Genomic DNA, 15,286 nt, shown 5'->3' on the forward strand with positions numbered 1-15,286 from the left:
AAATTAAAATTAGTTGTGGAAAAAGTGTTGACACTGCTGGTTTAATGAGGTCAGAGAATGAGAGAATGTGTTTACAAAAAAATTTACGTACCAGTATAATTTACAGTCCAATGTCCCCTCCCTGCCTATCTATCCCTCTAAGTATAGTGACCCAAATTAACCTAACTTAATCAGACCTAAAAAGCTCTCTGGGTACAACTTTAAGTTTATAAAAAATATTCCCAAAACACAGGGAGATTGTGTAAAATTGTTGCTAAAATAATCTTCCTCTTATATTTATAAGCCATCAAAATAAATAGATTTTCATTGTATAAAAAATCATACTCCATTGTATTTTCCCTGTATCCTAGCTAAGGCCTAATTTAAATAGAACATACAAGTAACTAGTTCTTGAATACATAAATACATACATATTAAATGCTTATAAAAAGGGATAAAATAAAAAAACAGCAAAAAATCTGATTTACTGAAGTAGTTGGTTGTTTGTCAATCTGTCTATTCGCTGGTAAGAGTTGTAAAACTGCAGCATTTACATAGTTCTGGGTAGGTTTTAAGCTATTTTGTTATGCCGACTTATAATTGCATTAATAATTTAAATGAACTATTTGACATTTATTAGGAGTGATAATATCACAACATGCGTTTGTCAAGATCTCATAAACGGCTAACCGACACTTTTTTGTTTGCTTTTTTAGATAAACATACAGGCGACTGCTTAGCATGTTATGTTCTTGTTTTATATACATAGATGGGTTCTTTGATTACAGACCCTTTGTCTATCTTAATTGCTAATATTACAATAGGATTTTTGTGGAGTCTAGGTTGCTACTGTATTGTGATTATGATGTAGTTATTTCCCCCTAGAAATAGTTACTATACCGTTACTACTATGAGTTTTTGTGGTGGGTAATCATTTCCACATTTTTATCACATTACTACTCATATTCTTATATAAAAGTATGAAGATGTTTGTCTGTGTATATGTGTGTCTGTTTGATTGTACCGAAACGCAGAACTGATATCGTTCTATTTTACAGTAAAGCTTTTTATAGGTGCACGGCAGTTTTTTAGCTATTTTAGGGGTGGGAACCTCCACCCCCAACCTGAAAAAAATAGCTTCTAAAAAACATTACCCCCAAATCTTTTTTATTATATTTTGCTTCTTTTAAAACTAAGATTGAAAATGGAGCATTGAATTTGCCTCCCTCCCTTCTATTAAGAGCCCCTAATTACTCCTAGAGGCGTAATCGCTAGCTATTACTAAATATTCACAAATTACACAAAATAAAACTACTCTTAATTTATTCATATGCTATTGTGATATTATGCGAATATGAAACACCATGCGCAAATGTATGCCCACCGTTTTTGTAGTCGCCAAAATTTTGATTTCCTGCTTCGATTTAATAAGGACGATTATAGCCTTATGTGGCAACTAATAAAAGGAACGGGATAGAAAATATGTTTTTACAGATTTTATTCAATTTAAATTATGTAATGATTAAATAAGCACTATTAAAAATGTGGGTTTGCAAAGAGAAAAAAGGATTATGGAAAGAAAACGAAGTAGCAGGTTTCGTCGCATTTTCATAGTAGCTTTACTCCTATTTCTAGCCCCTTCGGGGGGCTCTAGCCCTGCGGGGTATATATTCTAACCATTCGGGGCAATCATTAACATTTACTTAACCTAACCTAAGCTAAAACAACCTTTCAAAAGCTACTGTGAAAATATGATGAAACCCGCAACTTTGTTTTCTTTCCATGACCCGAAAAAAATCACAAACATTAAATGATTCAAATAAATTAAAATATCTTAAAGTTATACCAGTGACGTTCTCTGATGTGTTGGCTTAAAAACTTTGGGTACTTGTATTAAATATAGATTGGTTGGTACAACCCAGTAGTCTCCATTCTTTTAAACCAATCTAAAAAAGGGGTAATTCTGTTTATCATAATTGGATGTTCTAATTTAACATCAACTGTCTTATCTCCTAAGATCCCAATAAATTACGGAAATACCAATCCTAAGATTTTTTTCAATTTAAATTAAACCTATTAACTTTTAAGAATACATATAATACTCTATACCTATTTAGTATTTACTATTAAAGGGCATTTTTAAAGGGTTTTAAACGAATATTTCGCATTTTAAAAAGGAACCTAAAATTAAATTAAAAGTTGCAATTAAAGAATTATATTCCCAGTTAAACATTTGTGTTGCTATTATATCAAAATGATATTGTAATCAAATTCTAGGGACAAGACAATGGGTGATAAATTTATGTGCAACCCCAATGATGATTCACAAAATTAGATTCTTTAGATTACAATTAAAAGTTGAAACTTTTAGACACTGAACTTAAGGAACCTAATATAAAAATTCAATAAAAGACCCCAAAGTTTTTAAGCTAACGAATAAGAAAACGTTATGATAGAACTTTGGGGACTAGGGTAATAAACGTCTTATTGTCCCCGCCTTCTCTGAGTCATATTGCTATTAATACTAAAGTTATATCGATAATATGTCAGGTATGCCTGTTATACGTCGACGGCAAGTATTACTTCCAAAAACCTTTATCGACCAATTGACGAATTATTGTGTTGATATAACAACAGTACTAACATCTAACAGGGCAAATAAGCTGTTAATTGTCGACATTTAGAGGGGGTGAGGGGAGGGCGTAGCTGACAAATATATGGTAATTTGAGTCAGTCTTAAAAGTTAAGTTTAACAGGGAAAATTATATCCATAATCAGCGAAGCATTTGAAACGACAACTTTACCACAGGGTTTAGATTTCCAGGCTAAGGTTCTTCAATTAAAGGATTTGTTGTTTTGTGCTTTCACTCAAAATATCTTCTTGAACACCAATACCCCCCCCCCCATCCCAAAACACTAAATTAAAATATTGGGGGATTTTCCTTCTATGCCTAAACCTTGCGGGGATATTTATACCTGTGGTGCCATTATCGTGCGGGGTTATCAGTGCACTGCTTAACTTTAATAACCACAGTTTAAAAGTCCAAACTATCCTCTAACTATTTCAAAAGATACATACAGACGAATTACAGAGTGGCTACACTGCTAAAAAGGTCTATTACATAATTTGGGGCGTTTTTGAGGCTTTTTTATGAATTATTTTGACACGTTATATTATGGCGTTTTAAAACATTTAAGTTAACAGAGAAATATTTCAAATGGAGAAAAATATTTTACCTTTTCTCGTATCGAGATTTTGTGTATTATTATATCAATATAAGTATACAAGGATTTCATCATTTTGTCGTATATTTTTATTTACAAAATGATGTACAGATCTTAAAATTGGCATGTCAATATTACGTCAGTCATGACAACTATATTTGAATGTCATATAAAGTCGCCATAAGATTTTTAACCACAGAATGAAACTTTTTTAAGACCTGTGTAATTTACAGTCGAACATTCCCTCCCTTCCTGAGAGCGATGTTAGTCTGTTGGTTTGTCGTGTTTTATTTACTCAAATTAGGACGAAAAAAGTATTTTATACACTTTTGCATCATCTAAAAAATCATCCTCGAATTAAATATGAAGGGATAAAGATATAGGTTAATTAAATACTAAAAAATATCCTTTCTCTTCAGTTAATACAATATTTTATCTCACTATAGATTGAAAATTTGTAGGGAAGAAAATTAATAACGAGCAAAGACTGCTTCTCACTTTTGTAATAAATTGGACTATAGCTTTGGGGCTATTATGTATCCAATAATCCCAATATCCTATCCTTATAATAAAGTAACAGGATGTGTGTTTGTCTGTCTGTTTGCTTGTATCGAAGGATCTCGTTAACTGCTGAACCGATCAGGTTCTCCTTAACAGGGTAGCTTCTCATAGGTCCCGGGAAGGTTTATAACTATTTTGGGGGAGGGTACCAACACCCTCCCAAGAGAAATTACAAAAAATCTCAATTTTTTTACCTTTCTTGATTTTAGAAAGAGAGTTTAACGTAAACATAAACGTCAAACGCAACATACACATATTTTAAATATAAAAAAAACATTTAAAGTGCCACTAGAGGCTAGTTTAAAAATAAGGTAAGGGGTTTCAGTGCTCGACTAGGCACTTTTAGGGGAACCGCCATATCAACCTAACCCTGTATCTCTAATAAACTCTTATTTTTTATAAAATACACACAAACAAACCAACATCTTTGTTCCTGGATATATTATTACTTGGATCCTACACCAGATTTTCATGTTCTCTAAAAAAGTAAAACTTGTAGCTGGCTAAAATAACGATTACCCCTTCCACTCCCTTTATCCGATTCTATCCATGGATGAAAGAACTGACTATTGACCAATAAACTAGTTCTATGTTAGCAAGTTAAATTGACGACAACTTTTTCCCCTGTCATAATATCCATTAATATTGTACAATTACATCCATTTCTGTGTGTGTGACCAATCTAAAATTATAAACACGCGCTCATTGTATATAAGTGTGTGTGTAAGCGCAAAAATTATTGCAGCGTAGCTTCTTTACTTTAAAGTACTGTCTGTTTGTCTGTATGTACCTCTATTTATGACGCATTTGCGGGTGGCAAATGAGGGAGGGATGGGATATTGAACTATAAATTACACTGGTACCCAAAGTTTTATAATCACGTTATCTTATTCGTTGGCTCACAAACTTTGATTGTTTCTTTCCAAATTGGCAGTGCCCAAACTTTTCAAAAAATAATCTACATAATGGGTTTATTAGTTTACTTTCATTGGAGTTGTTTATCAATTCCTCGTCTATTGTCTTATCCCTAACGATAAGTCAACCCTGATTAATTTGCTCAAAGTGACATGAAGGGCTACATTTGCAGATTCTTGTACTTGCTTGCAATATTGATAATTTCTGTGCATATCTGTACGTAATTTTGAGAGATGTGTTTCCTTACTGACCAACAGAAAGGGACAATCATTCGGCGATTTTTTATTGATTTAATTAAATTGGGTTTTAATATTTTAAGCAGTTTTCTAACAAATTTCCCCTTACCATTTGCAAAAACTTCGATAAAACTTGAAAATTTGTCGTTTAAACTTATTCAGGAAGGGAAGGGACATTTGTTTGTTACATACACTGGTACCCAAGGTTTTATCAACACTTTTCTCATTCGTTTGCTTAAAAACGTTGGGTATTTTTTTGTTATTTTGATCCAAAGCAATAATTTTAATCTTGATAAGGTGTAACTTTGTTTGGCATCATTGGGGATGCACATTAATTTCTCCAAAAATGTCTTATTCCTTATTCTCCCTGCTTAAAACATGACCCAAATAGTTTAAAATTGAGAATTGAGTACCCTATTTCCTCATTTACTTGGACAGTCATTATCATGTATAATCTCTACAATTATCTCTGTATGTTTGTTTATTTCCCTATTTTACATAATTTTAAAATGTTAGAATAATATAATGAGTTGATACCAAGGATCTAAAGGGATAAGGCAATAAATGATAAATCGAAGTACAACCCCAATTACTATAAAAAAAAAGTTTTTAAGCCAAAATTTTTAACAGTGGGTACCAGTGGATTTTGCAGTCTAATTTTTCCTCCTTACCTTTATAACCACTTAAATTAAAATATTAATATAGAAATGATATTTCTAGTATTTATTCGAATCCGGTGGATAGGAACCGGTTCTCATCCATACAAAAAAAACTATGTCTAGCATCGTATTATATCCAGCTTTCTACGAATATAAAAATGTACAATCATAAGATTAAAACCAGTTTTTTTAGCCTCGAGGTGCCGAAGGCAATTGTACATTCTATAATCGCGGAAAGCTGTTTATAATACGATGCGAGAAATAACTATTCAAAAGAATTTTTTTATAATATCAAATTTAAGAATTCAACGAAAGTAAGAACAACATCGTAAATATGAAACAAAGAAGGAAGAAAATTCTGCCTTAGATAGCTTTTAAATATCAAGGAAAAAAGGAATGTAAAATAACTTAATTTTCCCCTTCATTCCTTATTTGAAAGACAGTCACTAGTCAAATATTTCTTTTTAAATTGCTACCATAACTAAAGAACCTTAATTTTTGGAATATCGTAGTAGCCTTAAATTTAAAACAGAAATACTTGGATAGTTTTAATATATTACATCGTAATTTTTGTGGGATAGTGTAAAAGCCAGAAAAAGTTAAAGTTAAAGCCTTTTTTTTTATAAATATAGGATAGATTAATTTTATCTTTTATTGACCTATGCCCATATCCGTGAATGTTAGTAGTCTTGTCCATAAAAATCGGAGAAAAAGGGATATATAAATGAAAGATACAATTTCAAAAATAACGAGAATTTTTAACGAGAAATTAACGAGATAAAAACATCGCACAAATTCAGAAGTACCAGTAGACTCTTACATTGTTAGATATAATAATTTATATTTCATATACCTATCGCTTTCTCCCTGCATATAAGTAGTCTGAAGCATAAAAAATGACAACCATTTACCGCTGAGTTCTGTATTAGATATGCATCATTTTTTTTGGTTTAAATTACATTTTTTCTACCCATGAATTTCAATTTGTAATTTTTTTTCTGGGAATTAGTTTAGGGGAGGGGGGGGGGGGGGCAAATGTGTAGGTTACTTTTCAACTTCATTTCCGCTAATCAAAAAGAGTCTAAATATGTTTAACTATAGACAAACAGTCATGTAGCAATTATGAAAGGTAGATTGCTTAAATTATGTCTACAATATAAAGTATTTTTATATTATTTTTTAAAATTATCTCAAAAATAGTTTTGCTTTTTAGAGAAGTTTCTTGAAAGTAATTAGGTGGTTTTATGCTATTTTGCTGAAATATATTCCCAAAAATACACAGCACTTAGAGGCTTGGGTGAAGATAAAATAAGCATCCATTGTCAAATCCCTGTAAATCAAATATTGATTGGTTGAATCAAACTAGTAGTGTCCAAACTTTTCAACCGATAATTTTCAATCAAAAGGTGTGTTTTTGTTTAATATTAATGCAATCAATTTATTGTTCATTGTCTTATCCCTTGTAAATGAGAAAATATTCAATATTGGAAGATGATTATTTATACATCCATAGTCATATCCCTGTAGTGCCTAAATTGAAATTGTTCTAGTTCCCAAAATGGAATATTTAAAATTAAACAACTACTGAGAAAATGAATTAGGTTGATTATTTTTAGTGGCGCAGCTACTCTATAATCACCGTCTTTACGTCACAACGTCTACATGTCCGTAACGGATAGCTAATATTCTATGACGATTTAATCGTCTATTCTATTTAAAACTTTTTACGATTTTTCTACGATAAGAGAATATTATAAGCGAAGCAACTGTAAAATCTTTACCAGAAAGTACAATTACTAACAAATATACGTTTGTTAGATTATATGATGAGCTTCGCTGTTAAACATGTTATCATCCTTGTTTTTATTTTAAATCTTTGCACAGGTGTCTTCCCTGTCAGGGATGTAGGGATAGGGTAATGGAAGATAAATAAAAATATTTTACCCAAGTTTGAGATTTATTTCAAATTTGCCCGAAGTACATAAAAACTTTCGACACTCCCTTTAATATTTTCTCTTGGAATTTAAGCATAGGGGTGTATACAGCCCCATACTTTTTAGGGGGGGGGGGGGGTTGTTGACTCCCCCCTTAATTACTGCACGCCTGTACTGATAAATTTTCCAAGACATACCTATAATGAAAAAAAAATTATAAAACAAATAATTCATATATGTATATAAAAGTATTAAAAATCTATGCTTTTTTGATGACAAAATTACTGCATTACAATTTACTGTTTTCTTTTTTCTAAATTATCAGAACAGTAGCGAGTTATTATAACAGCACTATTTATTTATTTACTATTATTTATTTACTATTTTGTCTATTGATTGATAATATAAGTTAATGCACACTAAAAGACGTCCAAGCTTGGGGGTAAACGCCTTCCCTTCGCCGCCGGACGTCCCTGTGCACACCTTCAGTTGAAAAGATGAAAAGAATCGTTTACATAATTAAAATATTAAAATTATAGGTGTGTGGTCAATTTTAAATTTTTTCACATTTTTTACTTTGGTTAGGTAATATAATATACATAATTACAAAAGCTGCATTTTTAGTAGCGAAGCTACTCTTTGTACGTTCTATGTCTGTTTGTTTGTTTTCCGTCGCCTACTCCCTTTCTTTTTTATTCTCCTCTCTCCTTTCCATCGTTGTGTTGCACTATAAGATTTAACAGTCTTTAAAAAAGCCAACTAAAATAACACACTCCTACAAGAAGTTATCGTTTTTCCATTACATAATTACACAAGTGCATTTTTAACTTGAAGCAATATAAAAAATTACACTTTTAGTTTTTGAAACATTTTAATAATTTCTTTTTAAAAATCAGATAGAAGAAGGAAAGTAAAACAACGAAAAAGGCGTTTAAAAAAAAACTTTAGGAAAATAGGAGATATTTTCAGTGAATTTTATCATTTTGAATCATGTAATATTTGTGTTTCCATTGTTTTTAAACTATGTTTTTTTAATGTATAAAGATTACACATTCAAATGCCTAATTTCACACAAACATTAAAAAATCAATTCTATTAAAATCGCTAAATTTCTGTCTTTTTCACACGAAAATAAAAACATTGGAATTTTATTTTCTTGAAATAAATCATTTTTATGCATTTTCATGACTTTTATTTAACCAATTAAAATATTTCTATGTCTTAATGAAAGGTGTAATTTTTGTTCATCTTTTTTTTTCTTATTAAATTTAAAAACAACTATTCTCACCCTTTTTCTTAACTATCACAACATTAAATTAAGATACAGAAAACCAATTTTTTTTCTTGTCTTAATCAATCTCATTAATCTAGCATAAAAATTGGGCAGGAAAATTTTTTATCTCTTTTTATCATTTCCGGTATTCTATGTTTTTGTTACACCAGGGGCATTTAGATAATTTGTATGAGGGGGAGGGGGTAAAAATAAGCAAATTATTTAGTTCTTAACTAAAAATTGAAAACCCCTCCACCACAGTCATTTTTGGTGGAGGGAATAAAATTATGTTTAGAGTTAGAACCCCCCCCCCCCCCACTAACCCCCTCCCCCACTATTTACGCCTATGGTGTTATGTGTGCAAAATAATTGCAAAGAATGGCAGATGTCATCACAAACCAATACTTTTTGCAAACACTCCCATGCTAAACTTTGATGCTGAAATTATATCGACATGTAAACAGTGTTTTGTAGTCATTAATACAAAGGCGTTTATGAAAGCAAATCTCTAACATTGAAAATAGTAATGACATGATAAACAATCGACAATTTATGTCAACATAAGGTTTTCTCGGATAGTGGGAAATCCCCCCCCCCCTTCCTCTCTTCCAATACATCATTTTCATGACACAACATCCCCTTCCCCTCCCACAGCGATAGGTTACTACTGAAAGACAATAAAATCTTCTCTCAAACGAATTTTAAAGCTTTATTAACAATATTTTGTATATATTTTATATTTTGGGGGCAGGATTAATTTATCTTGCATAGATCTATCCTTATATCCTTGAATTTGTGTATGTTTTATTCAACTTTTGTTGCAAATTTTTGTTGCATACAATAAAACATGGAAATTGTGTAATGGACCGCAGGGATATAGGGACAGGACAATGGACGATAAATGAAAATTTCCCCCTAATCCCCTGGGATAAGAGAGGGATATAGATTTCAACTACAGAAAAACTATTTTGCCCGAACTATTCTGCTACTTGATATTAATTATTATTAAGACACAATTTATTGCATGTCTACATGTTGTGCTTGATTGTTTTAAGAATACCATAATTTTGAAGAAATCGAAAACTTTTTGAACTGAGGAAAACATTAAATGGTTTAGATATTTAAATTGATAATTTTTTTTTTCTTTCTAATAAGTTGCTCGTTCCTTATATTATAATGTCCACAAAAATGCAACATCTATGTACTATGTATTACACACCCTACTGAAAATAAGCATTACTGCATAGGTCAAGAGAATATAAATTCATCTTCTCCAATCACAAGCAAAAAAGTAGAATAATAGAGGTTTTTACCAATTTTAAAATTATAAGTGTCAAAGGTTTATGGTTAGGAAAAGAAATAAACGCACACACAAATAGATCACTATTTAATTTTTGTTACTTCCAAGAATACGCTGGTATTTTGACAAGGGTATCCTTGATTTTTTTTTTCTCGGCAATTTTAAATCATTTCAATTCTTAAAGCAAACTCACAAAAAAGTACAGGCAGGGATGATAGGTCTATTGAAATATATTCCTCATTTCCTTTTTAAAAACGGTGTACTACATTAATTTCTACTTTTCAGTTACAGAGAAAATGTTAATTTAATCCTCCATTGACCTTTACCTGTGTGCCTGACATAAAATTTGTCTGACCATATGGCTAAAGATATCTAGAAGTGGATATCTAGATACTTCCAAATTAGATGTCCGTGCAAAATTACTAAATTTATAGACATAAAATTTTAGAAAATTTTTGATGCTTCCATTTGCTCCTATTTTTGGACCACCTTGATTTTTTATGTTTGTTAAAAAAAACATTGTTGTTCAAAAGCTCTTGGAGGACACTATCCCTGTGGGGCCCTATGGCCCATTTGCGATATCAGGATGAGGGAAACCCGCCAATTTCCTCTATTCGTAAAGAAGATTTGTGTATCTACTTTTGTCCTTTCTCTATATTCTTCTGATTGTAGACACGTCTGTTTGGCGCTAGTAAAAATTGCACAATCTCGGTATTGAACACAGGGATTTGACAACGATGGAGAAATTTATCTTCCCCTCAATTCTTATGTGTAAATATTTACTCCTGAAAGGTTTTTAATGGTAGTAAGAATATTTAATATCTCTTGTTATTAACAATTTATGTGCTATTTTTTAAACTGTATATATTAATACTTCAAGACTAGGTTATTTAATTATGTATAGTTTGTTCTTAAAGGAATAAATTATTAAATAAGAAAAGAATATTGGGTTGCTTGCGTGAATACAGGAGGAAGGGGACATTTGACTGTAAATTATTTTGGTACCCGAAGTTTTATAAAAACGTTTGGTTACTTATATTCAAGTTTTTGATAAATAATTCTAAACTATAGAAGGGGTTAATTTTGTTTAATCATTTTTGGGTATATTTAATCAATAAATTGTCCTAGGTTTTTGTTAATTTAAAAGCATTTTTCTTTATTTATAAAAATTAAAATTTACAAAAAAAAATTCAAAATATCAAAGTTATTTATATTTAATAAAAAATGACAATTATATCCAAAAGTAGTGCAGGAATAACAAGCCAATAAAAAGAACAGTGAATTATTAAGCAGTAAAAATAGACTAAATTTTGGAAGGCATTATCACTTTTTATTTAATGTTGTTTGCGCTATTTTAGTTTTACAAACAACAAAATAACAAACATTTAACAAACGGACGTACAGACAAAACTTAATTATATAGTAGCTGCGTTACTAATTGAATAAAGCTACACATGTTTTACTTATTATATAAGGCGATAAATAATAGGGCAAACAATGCATGATTAACAAAAAACAGTGGTGGAAGGGGGGTGGGGAGTGGATGTTGAAGTTATTATCCATTAGAATTATGTACTTTGGATAAGTTACTGTATCATATCCTATCTTTACAGGCTCCAATATTTGAAGGTGTTTTAGGTTCACCTTTAATTTTAATAATAATAAAGGTCTTTACTGACATATTATATTGGATTCAATGTATGACATCGCACTATAAATATATGAAGACATATTCACGTTTAAATCAAAACATCCAATTATTGAAGATGAATAAAATCGTTGAATATATATCTATGTTTCCTATTATTACATAATCTTAAAGAATAAGACAATTTACGGATCAAGCTCAATATATACCAAACAAATTATTTTCTTCCGGTCAATTTTAAAGCAGCTAAACGAGTCAACAGCCGACAACAAAAAATTAGCAAACCATAAAAAGCAATAAAATATAGCCAAGAAATAAACTGAAATAATCATTAACAAATAATGCACGGAAAACCCACGGCTAGAGAAAATGTGCAAGAAATTAGACTTTTGGTAGAAAGGTATGGTCATGTGTATGCATGCAGGAGGGAGTGGACATTGGATTGTAAATTATACTGAGCTGGATCTTTTAGTGGTGAGCCAGATCGGGGTGAGCCAACTTTCCACCAATGAGAGCACATCATTTTATGAAATGCCGCGCTGTGATTAGCTGAAATTTTTATTACAACTAGAAACTAGCATTTAAACTTTTCAACCAATAATTTCAATTTACAGTAGGGTAATTTTGTATATCATCATTAGGGAAGTGTATGATCTAAAGTCCATAGTCTTATCCCTTAAGATCCCAGCATATTTCTTACTTGATTCCATTATACATATATAACACTCACATAGTTATATACATACTTCCGTATGTTGTTTACCAGGCCTTTAGGGACAATCCCTGCTGATTTTATATCAACATATTGTCATTGTTTTAGCATCATTATTAGAATAGCATCAAGCCTGACATGTATCTATTTTGATATGGCATATGTCAGGATGGGTATAGGGGTGTTCACCCCCTCAAACGTTGAAACCCCTCATTTTATTTCCTAAAAATAAAATAAAAACATATCAGATCACCCCCCTCGAAACCTTGCAACCGCTCATTTTACCCATCTAAAAATTAAAAGCTTGTACGTCCTGTGTGTTAACCAAAAGTGGTCATGGCTTACATATTACCGACATCTTTCCATCGTAAAAACAGCTTTCATGTTGAATATAAATATTATGTTAGTTAAGAGCATGTCAGTCACGACCACTTTCATTAAATGCTATATGGTCGAACAGGATGACAATATTATTAATGTCAGTTTTGGTCCCCTTATCCCTGCTAAAGAAATAATCTAAGTATTTCTTACATAGTTCGACACTGGTTATACAATAACTACTAATTCAATTAGTCACATTCTTCCCCTGTTAGGCTAGAAGTAATGTGTTGACATATAATTTTAATCATTAATGTCGAGATTATATCAATTTTTAAAAGTGATGAAGACTGACACGCTGTTATGGATTTATTATTACTTGGATCTTACACAAGATATTCATGTACTCTAATAAAGTGAAATTTGTAACAGTCTAAGAAAACAATCCCCCATCCATTTTTATTAGCACTAATAGCTGCTTACATATATGTAGTCCAACATAAACAAACCATTACTTCTAGAAATCTATATATACCATGCATCGCTATCCTAATAATAAATTTTATGACATGTAGTCTTATGTTGATTCATTAACAGCAAGAAGATTTAACAGTAAGACATAGATAGATAATGGATGTCTAGCTATATAGATAGATAGTTTGGTCAGTTATAATATGCACGTGTCAGATATATAATAATAATAATAAAAAACAAGAATAAATAAATCAGAAAGAAGCGCAGCATTAAAAACAAAATCTTCAAAAAAAAGAAAGAAGTTTCAAAGGAATATTTTAAATCGATGTTAAATTTTAAAATATGTGTCTATAAAAAAAAGGGGAATATGTATAATGTAAATTTTGGCTCAGGCTAGAAATAAAACAAACATCAAAGCATTATTCAAATTGATTACAATTTACTCTCTTTATGCATTATTTGAAATAATGAAGTAAATTGAACTAAAATGCAGGAATCTTAAGGGATAAGACAATAAACGATAAATTGATGTTCATTCCCAATCATGATAAACAAAATTACACCTTCTTTAGATTAAAATTTAAAAATTTAAGTCAACGAATTAGAAAAGTGGTTTATAACTTTGAGTACCAATATTAATTATTATCCAATGTCCCCTCCCTCCCCGGCTAGAGAGAGCATCGTTATAGACAGAAGCACTACCGACAGATGGACAGACACACACAATCACTAAAAGAGTAGCTTCGCTACTAAGAGCGAGACTCTCATAACATAACTATAAAACGTGTCAGAATTATATTATTTAATTCTCTAAAAAAAACTTAATTGTTATATAACTATTGTTTTATTTCAAATTTAGATTAAATTTGAATTAGTATTCATAAAGAAATATATATTTTTTTTGTAAAATAAGAACTATAAATATTTCAATAAATCCCTAATTTTGGATAGCTAATAAATTTTTTAAAAAAATATCTAAATCTATTTATAAACAAGGAATTTTCAGTAATTTTTGCTAACAAAAAAACGGAAGGGCTCTTGTTATAAAAAAACTGTTTAAATTTTTCCCCCCCTTTAAACTTCTGTTTTTTTTTTCTTGACATATTAATTACATAATGTATCAAAAAAGTACATTGTTATAAAAAAGAATCGATGTATTGTTTTGAGACTATTATTATTATTACTATTATTGGAAGGTAATATTAATTACTGTTCATTACCTACCACCGATCAATAGTCTATAACAAGGATAACAACATCCATGAAAGCAAATCAGGTTATAGGTTATTTAAAATTACAAATTATACCCAGGAAAAGAGGAAATGTGATTCTGGCAAACAATTCCAAAGGAAAATTTCACCAAAACCCCCTTCTCTTTTTATATTCCCTTCTTACCCACTTCCCTTCAGTTACGTGAAACAAGTTTTACTCCAACTTTACTCCAACAAAATATCAAATTTTGTGGCATTTTCAATTGGAATTAATTGGCTTGTATAGCAGCCTCTGATTATACCATATTTATATAAATGTTACACATTTTATATTGTGTCTAATCGTCAAGGAAAGCACCAATCAAATGTAAAGTCAAAAGGATATTCTTATCAAGTAATAATTAAATTTTACACCACTTTACTTTTAGAGATGCTTCGCTAACTACGTCCAAACTTACAATTAATATATAAGCAAATTTTAAAATTAATAACAGCAAAAAATCGCTTTAGCATTTAAGACGAAAAATGTCATAATTTATTTGTATAAAATCAAGTAATATTTGGTTTTAAAGGTAAAAAAAGTATTAAAGCTATATCATATCAAAAAAGTGTTTTTCAAAAACGGGGAAAAATATTTTATAGCAAAAGGCATTTTTAATGTTTTTTGATTTATTGAAATTTTGGTGGTGGGTTATTTTTTCTTTTATTGACCTATGTTTGTCGTCAAGTTGTATATATTATGTCTTTCCTATATTAACATAAGTCTGCCTTTTTTTTACATTGATGAAACACCCATGTAGATATAAAAATCTCCCAGATGTTATAATAAAATCTTCCAGCC

The 15,286-nt window shown here is 30.4% G+C and overlaps 1 protein-coding gene across 2 annotated transcripts in view; it reads right to left on the reverse strand.

Annotated features, from left to right (window-relative positions):
- Positions 1 to 15,286, reverse strand: part of LOC145331048 (uncharacterized) — a 456,415-nt gene that overhangs the window by 64,052 nt on the left and 377,077 nt on the right. The window lies entirely within an intron of this gene.

The sequence above is a fragment of the Acartia tonsa genome, chromosome 11 (assembly GCF_053477335.1).
Source record: "Acartia tonsa isolate MP-2025a chromosome 11, ASM5347733v1, whole genome shotgun sequence".
NCBI lineage: Eukaryota > Metazoa > Arthropoda > Copepoda > Calanoida > Acartiidae > Acartia > Acartia tonsa.